A 10,969-nucleotide genomic window follows, 5' to 3' on the forward strand; every position below is an offset into this window, starting at 1 on the left:
AAGGGAGCCTATCATCTCTCTCTCTCTCTCTCCCTCAAAGGATCCTAGCATCTCTCTCTCTCTCTCTCTCTCTCTCTCTCTCTCTCTCTCTCAAAGGAGCCTAGCATCTCTCTCTCTCTCTCTCTCTCTCAAAGGAGCCTAGCATCTCTCTCTCTCTCTCTCTCAAAGGAGCCTAGCATCTCTCTCTCTCTCTCTCTCTCAAAGGAGCCTAGCATCTCTCTCTCTCTCTCTCTCTCTCTCTCTCTCTCTCTCTCTCTCTCTCTCTCAAAGGAGCCTAGCATCTCTCTCTCTGTCTCTGTCTCTCTCTCTCAACGGACCCTAGCATCTCTCTCTCTCTCAAAGGAGCCTAACATCTCTTTATCTATTTCTCCCTCTCCATGGATCCTAGCATGTCTCATGTCTCTCTCTCTCTCTCTCTCTCTCTCTCTCTCTCTCTCTCTCTCACTCAAGGGTGCAAAGTATCTCTCTCTCTCACTCTCTCTCTCAAAGGATCCTAGCATCTCTCTCTCTCTCTCTCAAACGTTCCAAGCATCTCTCTCTCTCCCTCTCTCTTTCAAGGAGCCAAGTATCTCTCTCTCTCTCAAAGGAGCCTAGCTTCTATCTCTCTTAATCTCAAAGGAGATTAACATCTCTCTCTCTCTCTCTCTCTCTCCCTCCCTCAGAGGAGACTAGCATCTCTCTCCCTCTCTGTCTCTTAAAGGAGGATAGCATCTCTCTCTCTCTGAAAGGAGCCTAGCTTCTCTCTCTCTCTCTAAAGGAGCCTAGCATCTCTCTCTCTCTCTCTCTCTCTCTCTCTCTCTCTCTAAAGGAACCTAGCATCTCTCTCTCTCTCTTTCTAAGGAGCCTAGCATCTCTCTCTGTCTCAAAGTAGCTTAGCATCTCTCTCTGTCTCAAAGTAGCTTAGCATCTCTCTCTCTCTCAAGTTGCCTACTATCTCTCTCTCTGTCTCAAAGTAGCTTAGCATCTCTCTCTCTCTCAAGTTGCCTACTATCTCTCTCTCTGTCTCTCAAATGAGCCTAGCATCACTCTCTCTCTCTCGCTCTTGCTCTCTCTCTCTCAAAAGAGCCTAGCATCTCTTTCTCTCTCTCTCTCAATGGAGATTAGCGTCTCTCTCCCTCTCAAAAGAGATTAGCATCTCTCTCTCTTATCTCTCTCTCTCTCTCAAAGGAGCCTAGCATCTCTCTCTCTCTCTCAAGGAGGCTACCATCTCTCTCTCCATCTCTCTATCTCTCAGAGGAGCCTAGCTTTTCTCTCTTTCTGAATGCAGCCTAGCATCTCTTTCTCTCTCTGTCAAAGGAGCCTAGCATCTGTCTCTCTCCCTCTCTCTTCCTCTTTCCCTCTCTCTCAAAGGAGCCTAGCATTTCTCTCTTTCTCTCTCAAAGGATCCTAGAGACTATCTCTCTCTCAGAGGAGTCTAGCGTCTATCTCTCTCTCTCTCTCACAAAGGAGCCTAGCGTCTCTCTCTCTCAAGGGAGCCTAGCATCCTTCTCTGTCTATCCCTCTCTCTCTGTCTCAAAGCATCCTAGCATCTCTCTCTCTCTCTCTCTCTCTCTCAAAGTAGCCTAGCATCTCTCTCTCTCTCTCTCTTAATGGAGCCTAGCATCTCTCTCTCTCTCTCTGAAAGGAGCCTAGCATTTCTCTCTCTCTCTCTCTCTCTCTCTCTCAAAGGAGAGTAGTATCTCTCTCCCTCTCTCTCTCATATGAGCCTAGCATCTCTCACTCACTCACTATCTCTTTCTCTCTAAGTAGCCTGGCATCTCTGTCTCTCTGTTTCTCTCTAAGGAACCCAGCATATATATATATATCACTCAATGGAGCCTAGAATCTCTCTCCCTGTCTCCTCCCTAAAAGGAGCCTAGCATCTCTCTCTCTTTCTCTCTCAAAGGAGCCTAACATCTCTCTCTCTCTGTCTCTCTCAAAGGAGCCTACTATCTCTCTCGCTCTCTATCTCTCTAAGTAGCCTAGCATCTCTCTCTCTCTCTCCAAGTTGCCAAGCATCTCTCTCTCCCACTCTCTCTTTCAGAGCCTAGCATCTCTTTCTCTCTCTCTGTCTCTCTCTCAATGGAGCCCAGCATCTCTCTCTCTCTCTCTCTCTCTAAGCAGCCCAGTATCTCTCTCTCTTTATCTCTCTCTCCCTCTCAAAGGAGCCTAGTCTCTCTCTCTCTCTCTCTCTCTCTCTCTCTCTCTCTCATAGGATCCTAGCATCTCTCTTCCTCTCTCTTTCTCTCTCTCAGGAGACTAGCATCTCTCTCTCTCTCTCTCTCTCTCTCTCTCTCTCTCTCTCTCTCTCTCTCTCTCTCTCTCTCTCCTCTCTCCCACCAGAGATACGCATCTTGAGAGCACTTGACAATCTACACCTTCTGGCCCTTTGTCACATTCCAGAAAAATGCTTAAAAGAGGGAACTCCCAGCCTTTCAGCACCTCCTCTCTGAGGATGCCCACATTCCTTCTTTCTTTTATGTGCTTAAGTTTAAATATAGCTTTCTCACTGCTCAGCTTATCTGCGTTTCGTCTCTCGTTGCCTTTCCAGTGGTACACATCTTTCTTTGCTATTTCATTCTATTTCCAAGTCTCCACTTTACTCCTGATAAGTAGCGAGGGGCTGCTGAGAGCTCAGATTTGGGCCTGCAGGTTCCGTTTGCCTGGGTGACCCGGTTGGACCTGCATCTGCAGGAGCCTGCCTGAAAATCTCTCTTCGTTGGGATGTTTTCAGAATATGATCTCTCTCTATCCTGTGCTCCGTGGCTCCCCAGATCCTGGGGTGGTAGGGACTGGTCCCTAGGCTGTGCAAATCCAAGAGACACAAGATGCCAGGTGACCTGGCTTCAGGAGCTGGCGGGGGAGACCCTCCCTATGCCGAGAATCAGCAACCTCCTGGTCCCCCTGCACTTTCCTGCCCTCAGCTGCGTGCAAGGCAGCTGCCCTTCATTACTACTTTGGCTCCAATGAACTCCTTTACCTACACTCTTCCAACCTGCTAGGGAATTCTTTCTCTTTCAGAGTCAAGAACCCTTCCCCGTCCAGGTGGAAGTTTCACCTGGTGCACAGGGAGAGACCTCCCAGACGCAGCTGGCTGGCAACACTATTACACAGTATCAGAACCAGGAGATGGCTTCTGGGCACCTGTGTATGATTCTGTGTCCTTCCATCACGTGTGTACATGTGTGTAACCACCACCTCAATCAAGAGCCAAGCTCACCCCTTACCACAAACTCCCTCCTACCTTGTGATAATTTCCAAATAGATATGACTTATTGAAACAGAATCTTGGCTATATCGGGTTAAATAATTATTAAAATTAACATTGCCATTTCTTTACTCTTAAAATGTGGCTACTAGAGAATCTAGGATCATTTAGGATTGCTCTGCCTTCCCCCTGGACAGCACTGGTTTAGAAGTTGAGACCCCAGAATCTCACCTCCTTCCTGACATTTCCTAGAACTCACTCAGAGGCAAACAGAAAGTGACAATTAAAAAAAAAAAAAGTGCTGGCACAGAGTGAGTGGACGCATCCAGCTATCGTTCCCAATTAGGGAGCTCAGAGCGGCCCAAGAGCCCAACGCCCAACTCCCAAGCATCCCCACCCCACTCTGTCCTTCGGTCCTCCTGTCTGTCCGTCCATCTGGGGTACTCAGCTCCCACTGCTCCTTAAACTCACATAGAAAGCTTTTTAAATTTTTTTCTTATGCAAATTTTCTAAGGAAAAGCAAACTAGTAAAGCAAATCCTCTTATACTCACCACTCAGATTTAATGGTAACATTTTGTCAAATTTCCTATTGTTCATGGGGTTTTTTAAAGAAAATTATAGTCATCCTACATTTTAGCCTTAAATATGTCCACCTGCATCTCTTTGTAAAATACGACTTTCTTGCCAACCACAATACCTCCAACAATAATTCCTAAATATAGTCTGATCCTCAGTCTTGGGACTCCGGTTAGAAATGCAGGCTCACGTCTCGCCCCAGACCACCTGAATGAGAATTCCCATCTTAATAAGGTCCCCAAGCAATGCACATGCACATCACAGTCTGGGAAGCAAACTCTATACCCAGTCTGTGACAGGTATACATTGTGTCCCTGACATTCACGTGGTGAAGCCCTGATCCCCGGACCTCAGAACGTGACCTTATCTGGAGACAAAGTCATTGCAGGTGTGACTAGTTCAGATAACTGTCATGCAGGAGCAGGTTGACCTCTAAATTGACTGGTGTCCTTATTTTAAAATTTGGACCCAAAGAGACACCCATAGAACGTGGGTGATGTGGAAAGGCTTGAAGGTGGCCGTCTAAAGCCAAGGAGAAGCCACCCTGCTGAGGCCACCTTGTGTTTAGACCTTGGGGCTCGAGCTGTGACAATACACTTGTTGCCTTAAGCCACGTAGCAGTGGCAGGTCCAGGACACTCATGCAAAACTTGTACTCAAGGCTCACCTCCCACGTTTCAACTATCCAAGGCTGAGCCCACGCTGGAAAACCTGCTGCAGAGGGTTTGTGGTCTGGCTTAGGCATGAGGGCTCTTCACAGTGCCGAGGCCGCCCCAGCTGCAGCCCGCTTAGCCCTGGAAGAGCAGGCCTGGAAAGCCCCACCCGCTGCCTGCTGCTTTGTAGGGAAGGACTAGGAGGGTATCTGGGAACAGAAATACCCAACACCGGGTTTGGAACCCTCAAAGCTGTGATCCTTGACATGAGGTCCTGGACCAGTATCACCTGGGAATCATGAGAAGTGCAGATACTTGAGCCCCTCGCAGACTTCTTGAATCAGAGACTGTGGTGAGGCCCAACAAGTCGTGTTTTAAGAGGCCCTCCTGGTGATTCTGATTAATGCTCAAGTTTGAGAAATGTAGCCTTAAAGAGACACAGCCCCCAGCCTGCATGGATTCTGACAGTCTCCATCTATCTGGTTCATGGGGATTTTAGCAGCAATCAGCTCTCTTTATGCTGAGGTTTATAAGAAGCAAAATCCCACACCAAAAGCTGCAATCTGGGCATTTCCTTCCTGGACCTAAGTAGCATCCCCTTCTAACTATGGTTCCCATACATTCACTCTGTTAGTTAATTTGTTGGTTGAAACATTAGTATATGGAGAGTAGTAACAATTGCCAGCAGCCCAAGAGAGGGTGTAAAAGAAAGGCGATCTCCCCACCCCCGGTCCCAGTCCTGCTACCCGGAGATGGCCCTGCAGAAGCTTCTTGGGGATTTTCCCAGGGCTCTTCCACGAATCCATATTCAAGTCCGTCTACATCCTTTGAAAACACATACCAGAAGCTGACTACAGCTTTATAGTTTGTTTTTCCTCCCCTTAATAATGTGTCATGGAGCTCACATAAGCCTCTATTTTAATAACATGCCGCCATCTGAGAATATATAACTGAGTCAGTCCCCTACAGATAAGCATTTTGGTTGCTTTCCGTTGTTTGCTTTTATGTGCAACCCTGCGTTTATTGTCCTCCTACAGACCCTTTTATACAAATGTTGAAGTTTCCAGACTGTGCATGCATGGGTCAATTAAAACATCAAGGGGATGATACCAGGAGCCTGCTTATTTTATCAATTAAGACATTTTTTAAAAAGTAGTACCATTTTTTTACCACCCCCATTCCCTAAAGTAAAATCATTTCAACACCTAAGTCTTAGAAAGACAAGGCTTTTAACATAACAAAATAGACTGAATGTATTGTTTGTAGGGTGCTCATGTTTCTCGAGCTGTGGTGACTTCATCCTGGGATAGTTCCCAACTCAATTCTTGCAGGAAGATGCAGCTGGTTATACACGTGCACTCACCCTGCGGGGCCCAGCTGCCCACCCACCGACACTCCCACGGGCATTGTTTGGTAACAACGCGCTCAGAACGTGTCCTGCTCTGTGTTTTCAATGGCCCAACCTGCTGTTCAGGCGTTCCTAATGTAGGGTGATCGCCCCATTCTGGCTAGGTAGGGAGGTCGAATTGTTTAGAGCCAAGCAGGTGCCTAATGAGATTAATAGCAACTGGACAGCTATTTAGTTTTCAAAGACACCCACTAGTAGGTGCTCATAGCTTAGCTCTATTAGGTGCCACTTGGCCTGGAATTGGACTGTGTGGTGTCTGTTACCCAGGTGTTAGCATGGCTGGCAAGCAATGGCCCCTCCTTCAGACTGGCCCTCCCCACCTCCCAGGGTGCCTGGTCTTTGATCTTTTCTGTATTTGTAGATGGCCCCTGCAGACGGCTCCTCAACGCTGATAGTCCACATGTGATCTGAAGGCCAACAGTGTGGGCAGCACCTGGGAGCCAGAACCTGTTTCCACCAGGTGATTCACAGGCATGTTGAACTTGGGAAACACTAGCCTAACGAGGGCTATGTCGAGACCCAGGTCGGGGTTGTAGTCAGGCAGTGTGAATTTGGGGACAGTGTGTTGTCAGACAGCTAGCTGTGGCCATGTCTGTGGGTGGGACACAGAGAAAGACACTTTTATCTCTTGGGGCCTCAGTTCTCCCATCCCTAAAACAGGGGTAGGTGACGGTGCCTGCCATTGAAGTCGAACAGTCTGAAGGGGAGGCATGGAGCTGAATATATGTACAACTCACTCTGAGAGGACGCCCCACGTTTGGGCGCCTGATGTAGTGTGCCACTCATCTTCCTTGGGTGAAACAAGAGAACAAAAAACACAGACAACACAGACAGACAGACAATGGCTGCAGCCCTGATGTGGCGCAGCACCTTTATTTTTATCCTGCCTTTCTCGGACCTCAGCCAAGTGCTATACTCCTCTTTACCTTCTCAGGGGGGCAGGCCAGAAGCAGGGGCCGTGTTTTCACACATCCTCAAGGTCTCCCTATTTTCAGAGTGAGGAGGACAAGGTATGTTTTTGTGGGCAGATAACTTCCAAGGACGGCACCGGTTGCTCTCAAGCTTGTGCTTTCCAGTGCTGCGTTCAGACATGGGGGAAGGTGCTTTCCCATTCTCCCTTCAAGAGAGACAAAGACAAAGGCCATCTCCAACAGGTAGGAATAAGAGCTGCCTCCTAGGATCAAGCCTTTCTATCACAGGGTGGGGCACAGACTAGGTGCTCAGCAATAGAGAGGCTTTTTTCCCTGCCTCATTAAGAAAGGGACTCACACTCCCTCAGGGGCCACTATCTTTCCAGCCCTGGCCACTCCAGAAGCCCACACGGCCCCACACACTAAATTCGGTGGTTGTAAGGCTGTCTTGGGGAGGTGCTTAAACACGCAGATTCCAGGGATTGGTCCAGAAAGTCGGCTTCTGGAGGTCAGGAGGGGCGCCTCGGATGTTTCCATGCCTCACTCAGCATCCCAGGTGACATTGATGCATGTATCCCGGGAGCACGCATGGAGACACACCATCCTAGGGCCGCTCTGTGCAGCGTGTGCTCCACGACCTCTCAGCCTGTTAGAAATACAGGATCTCGGGCTGACCCCAGACTATTGACTCGGGATCTGCATTTTAACAGAATCCCCAAGGGACCAGGAGTGGCCCTGTGGGGGTCCCTCAACCCAGGGTCTGCTAGCAGCAGATGCAGGGGCGCCATCCGTGTGCCTGGCTCTACGTTTGCAGCCTCTTGTCCTCTAACTGCCCGCCCTTCCTCAGGAGGCAGCCGTTAGCCAGCATCCTGTAATGTCGAAGCTTGATTTTTCTGCAGTGGGTCCTACGCTATTTCCTGGCACTGCCGTAACAAAGCACCACAAACTGCGGGGCTTACAACAGAGATTTATTCTCTCACAGTCCCAGAGGCCCATGTCCAAAACCAAGTTGGCGGCCAGGCTGGGCTCCCCTTTGGGATGGGAGGGAAAATCTATCTCAGGCTCCCCGCTGGCTTCCAGCAGTTGCCAGCAACCCTTGGGTCTAGGGACTTGCAGACACACCACTCCAATCACCACCCCTGTCATTATGTGGCCTTGACTTCTCTTTTATCTCGTATAAGGACACCAGTCGTTAGAGTCAGGGCTGCCCTAATCCAGGATGAGTTTATCTTGAGATGCTTAATTACCTCTGCGAAGACCCTATTTCTAAATAAAGTCACATGCATGGGCATGGGTGTATGGGCTTGGATATATGTTTGGGGGACACAATTCACTCTCCCCCAGCCTGCTCATGGCTTACACCTTCAAATACCTAAATTGCTCCTCTCTGAGGGGTCTGCTGTGCTAAGTCTCCTTTCCCGTCTGGGTCCTTCAGGAGATTTCACTCCTCCGTACACTGGTGGGGGTGCTGCGTGCATTTCCACGACAGGTGCTGACTGCCACTGTTATGGCACCAGCAGCTTCTATGCTCAAAAGGATGCTGGGGCCCAGAGAGGGAGTCGGGGGGCTATCAGGCCCCACACCTCCACAGGGGTGGGGATGTGGCTTTGAGACATGGCCCCACCCAGCAGCCTGCTAATTTCATAGAATAAACTGGGGCACCAACACCTGTGGGAGGCCTCCAGGGAATGATCCAGCCCCAAATAAATGGACGCTCCTCTGGCGGTGCTTATTTAGCACCAACGCTAAAGACTCCCTGAGTTGGTGTGCTAAGCCCCAGGAATGTGAGCGTCCCAAGTCCTCAGTGCCCAGGCACCGGAGGTCTCCTGATCCGGGACGCGTGCACAGACACACACTTGCACGGCACAGTCCGTTGGATCCAATAGGTAGTCAAGTTCAAAGACTGAATTTCCCGTTGCTCTTGGTGTGGGACAGCGGCTCGCAGCCTTGCTGCACGGTGGAATCTCCTGGGGGAACTTACCCAAGTCTTGGGGCAGAGCAGGAAGGGACAGGCCCCCCACTGCCAGCCCAGGCCAAGAGCGTCTGTGCACACAAGGCACTGGGGGAAGCTGTCCCCCTTCTTCTGTGGTCTCTTTCCAAGGACAGCCCAGCAGAGGGGGCACGGGGGCCAGGAGTACTCACAGAATGGGTCAGGCTCCCAGGTTTCTCCCAGACCGACTGAGTCAGAAGCTGTGGGAGACAGGGCTCAGGCACAGGGGGGTTCCAGCGCACCCTTGCACAGGGAACCCTGGGTGTGTAAGCACAAGCTGTAGCCATCCTGGCTGGGGTTTGAGGAGAGGACAAGGAGCCCTGGGGCACCCAGGGGCATCGTTAGAAACCTGTAGGTTGGGGTGGTGGCCCACGTGCAGCCTGTTTAAAACTGCGTTTCTGCCTCCACCCATGGGGCCCCCTACTGCTCTCTTCCTGGGACCTTCTCACCTCCTGTAACAGACTTTTGACCCCAGAACCCTTGCTTTTTTGGGCTCCTCTGTCTGTGCTTTTGGGCTGGTGGGAGCCATGGGGGCACACTGCTCAGCTATCCCTCCAAGGGGGAACCTGGCAGCCCCCCTGCTCCCAGACAATGACAGAGCAGAGCAGAGCAGGGCTGGCAGCAGGGTGGGGGTGGCCAAGCCTTTTCCCACCCAACGAGACCCACGTTGTGGGTAGAGGGTCTCCCCGCCTACTGCCCCCTCTCCCTGGATCTGACACGGGTGTCACACCAGTAAGTCTCCTCCAGCTGGTCCAGGACTGGCACAGAGTTCAAGCTGGCCTCTAGCTCAGGACACTCACGGTCCCAGCCTAAACAGCAGCCAACCCAATCCCTCTCCCTGACACTCCCTGCCCGTCCCCTCCCCCCCTCCTCTCCCCTGAGATCTGTTCTCTCCCCTGCATCCGTCACCGTGCCCTTTCTCATACAGAAGTAACCCATTTCCTGGAGCAGAACTAAAAAGACCTGAGCATGCCCATCAGTCAACCCTGCCATCAGCCCTGCTTGGAAGGGCAGAGAAGGACATGCATACTATTTTGTTAATAATTTTCCCCTGCCCCATGGCCACCAATTTAATGATTACAATACCTGACCTTAATAACTCACTATTTGTGTTAATACTAAGCATCCCTTCCTTGCATTTAAAAAATGGAAGTACAGGGGATGGCTGGCCATTTGCCCAGAAGAGCCCAAGGAAGGCACCTCCTGACCAGCAGGTGGTCCCCGACTGCAATTCCTGGAGCTCTGCCTTCGAACGGCCCCATTCTGTGAGTACTCCTGGCCCCCGTGACCCCCTCTGCTGGGCTGTCCTTGGAAAGAGACCACAGCAGAAGAGGGCCAGCCTCCCCGGGTGCCTTGTGTGCAGAGACGCTCTTGGCCTGGGCGGGCAGAGGGGGTCTGTCCCTTCCTGCTCTGCCCCAACCTCCTTCCTCCTCCTGCAGCCACATAGGCCCCGTGGCCCTGCTTCTCTTTTTCCTTCAGGCGGGCCAGCCAATCTAAGAACATAAGCAGATTGGGGGCAAATTCCCCTCAGAGAGCACAAGCCGCCCCAGTGCAGCCCAGCCAAAAGGAGAGGTTGCCCCTGGCGGCGCAGAGCCTCCGGCTCAGGAAAGCCACGAGACTCCCAGTCCCGACACGAGGGCCGAGCCCGGGGCCTGGGGGGGGTGGCACCCGGCCTTCAGAGAACCGTGGGCTGTTTGCAATGTCAGGACTGAGAGTTCCTAACGCTTTTTCAATACCGCTACTGACCCCACTGTGGAGTGAGAGTTCCAGGCCCTCGGCAGCCCATGGGCTGGACCACAGGGAAAGACCGCGGTTCCCGCAGCGGGCTTTCCAATGGAGGCATGCCTGGAGCTCAGAGAAACGCAGCGAGCCCTCGATGTTTTATTTGCCTGTGTGAATCTTAGGTTCATTGGCTATAAAGAAAAGACTCTCAGATTCAGCCATGGCTTCTGAGCCAGTATTTCTCAGAATGTTCATAGGAACCCTGGGGGCAGTGTGATACCTGATCCCAGCGGGGCGAGAGCTCAGAAATCTGGCACCTTGCACAGCATCACACAGCTAGTATGCGCGGGGCCAGGACTGGCGCTTGGGTCTCCTAGTTCCAAGCCGAGGAGACTGTTTGGCTCACCCAGGAACTGATTAAAAGAATTTTCCAACCAAGGCCTGTTCTTTGAGCAAATAATAGACATTGTTATTTTAAAATCTAATGATACCAGGCACACAAGTCAGGGTCAGTATGCACCA

The 10,969-nt window shown here is 51.1% G+C and overlaps 1 pseudogene; it reads left to right on the forward strand.

The window, feature by feature from the left end:
• Positions 1-10,622, forward strand: part of LOC118971464 (mast cell carboxypeptidase A-like) — a 36,722-nt pseudogene extending 26,100 nt beyond the window's left edge.
• The last annotated feature ends 347 nt before the right edge of the window (positions 10,623-10,969 follow it).

The sequence above is a fragment of the Manis javanica genome, chromosome 13, assembly GCF_040802235.1.
Source record: "Manis javanica isolate MJ-LG chromosome 13, MJ_LKY, whole genome shotgun sequence".
Taxonomy (NCBI): Eukaryota; Metazoa; Chordata; class Mammalia; order Pholidota; family Manidae; genus Manis; species Manis javanica.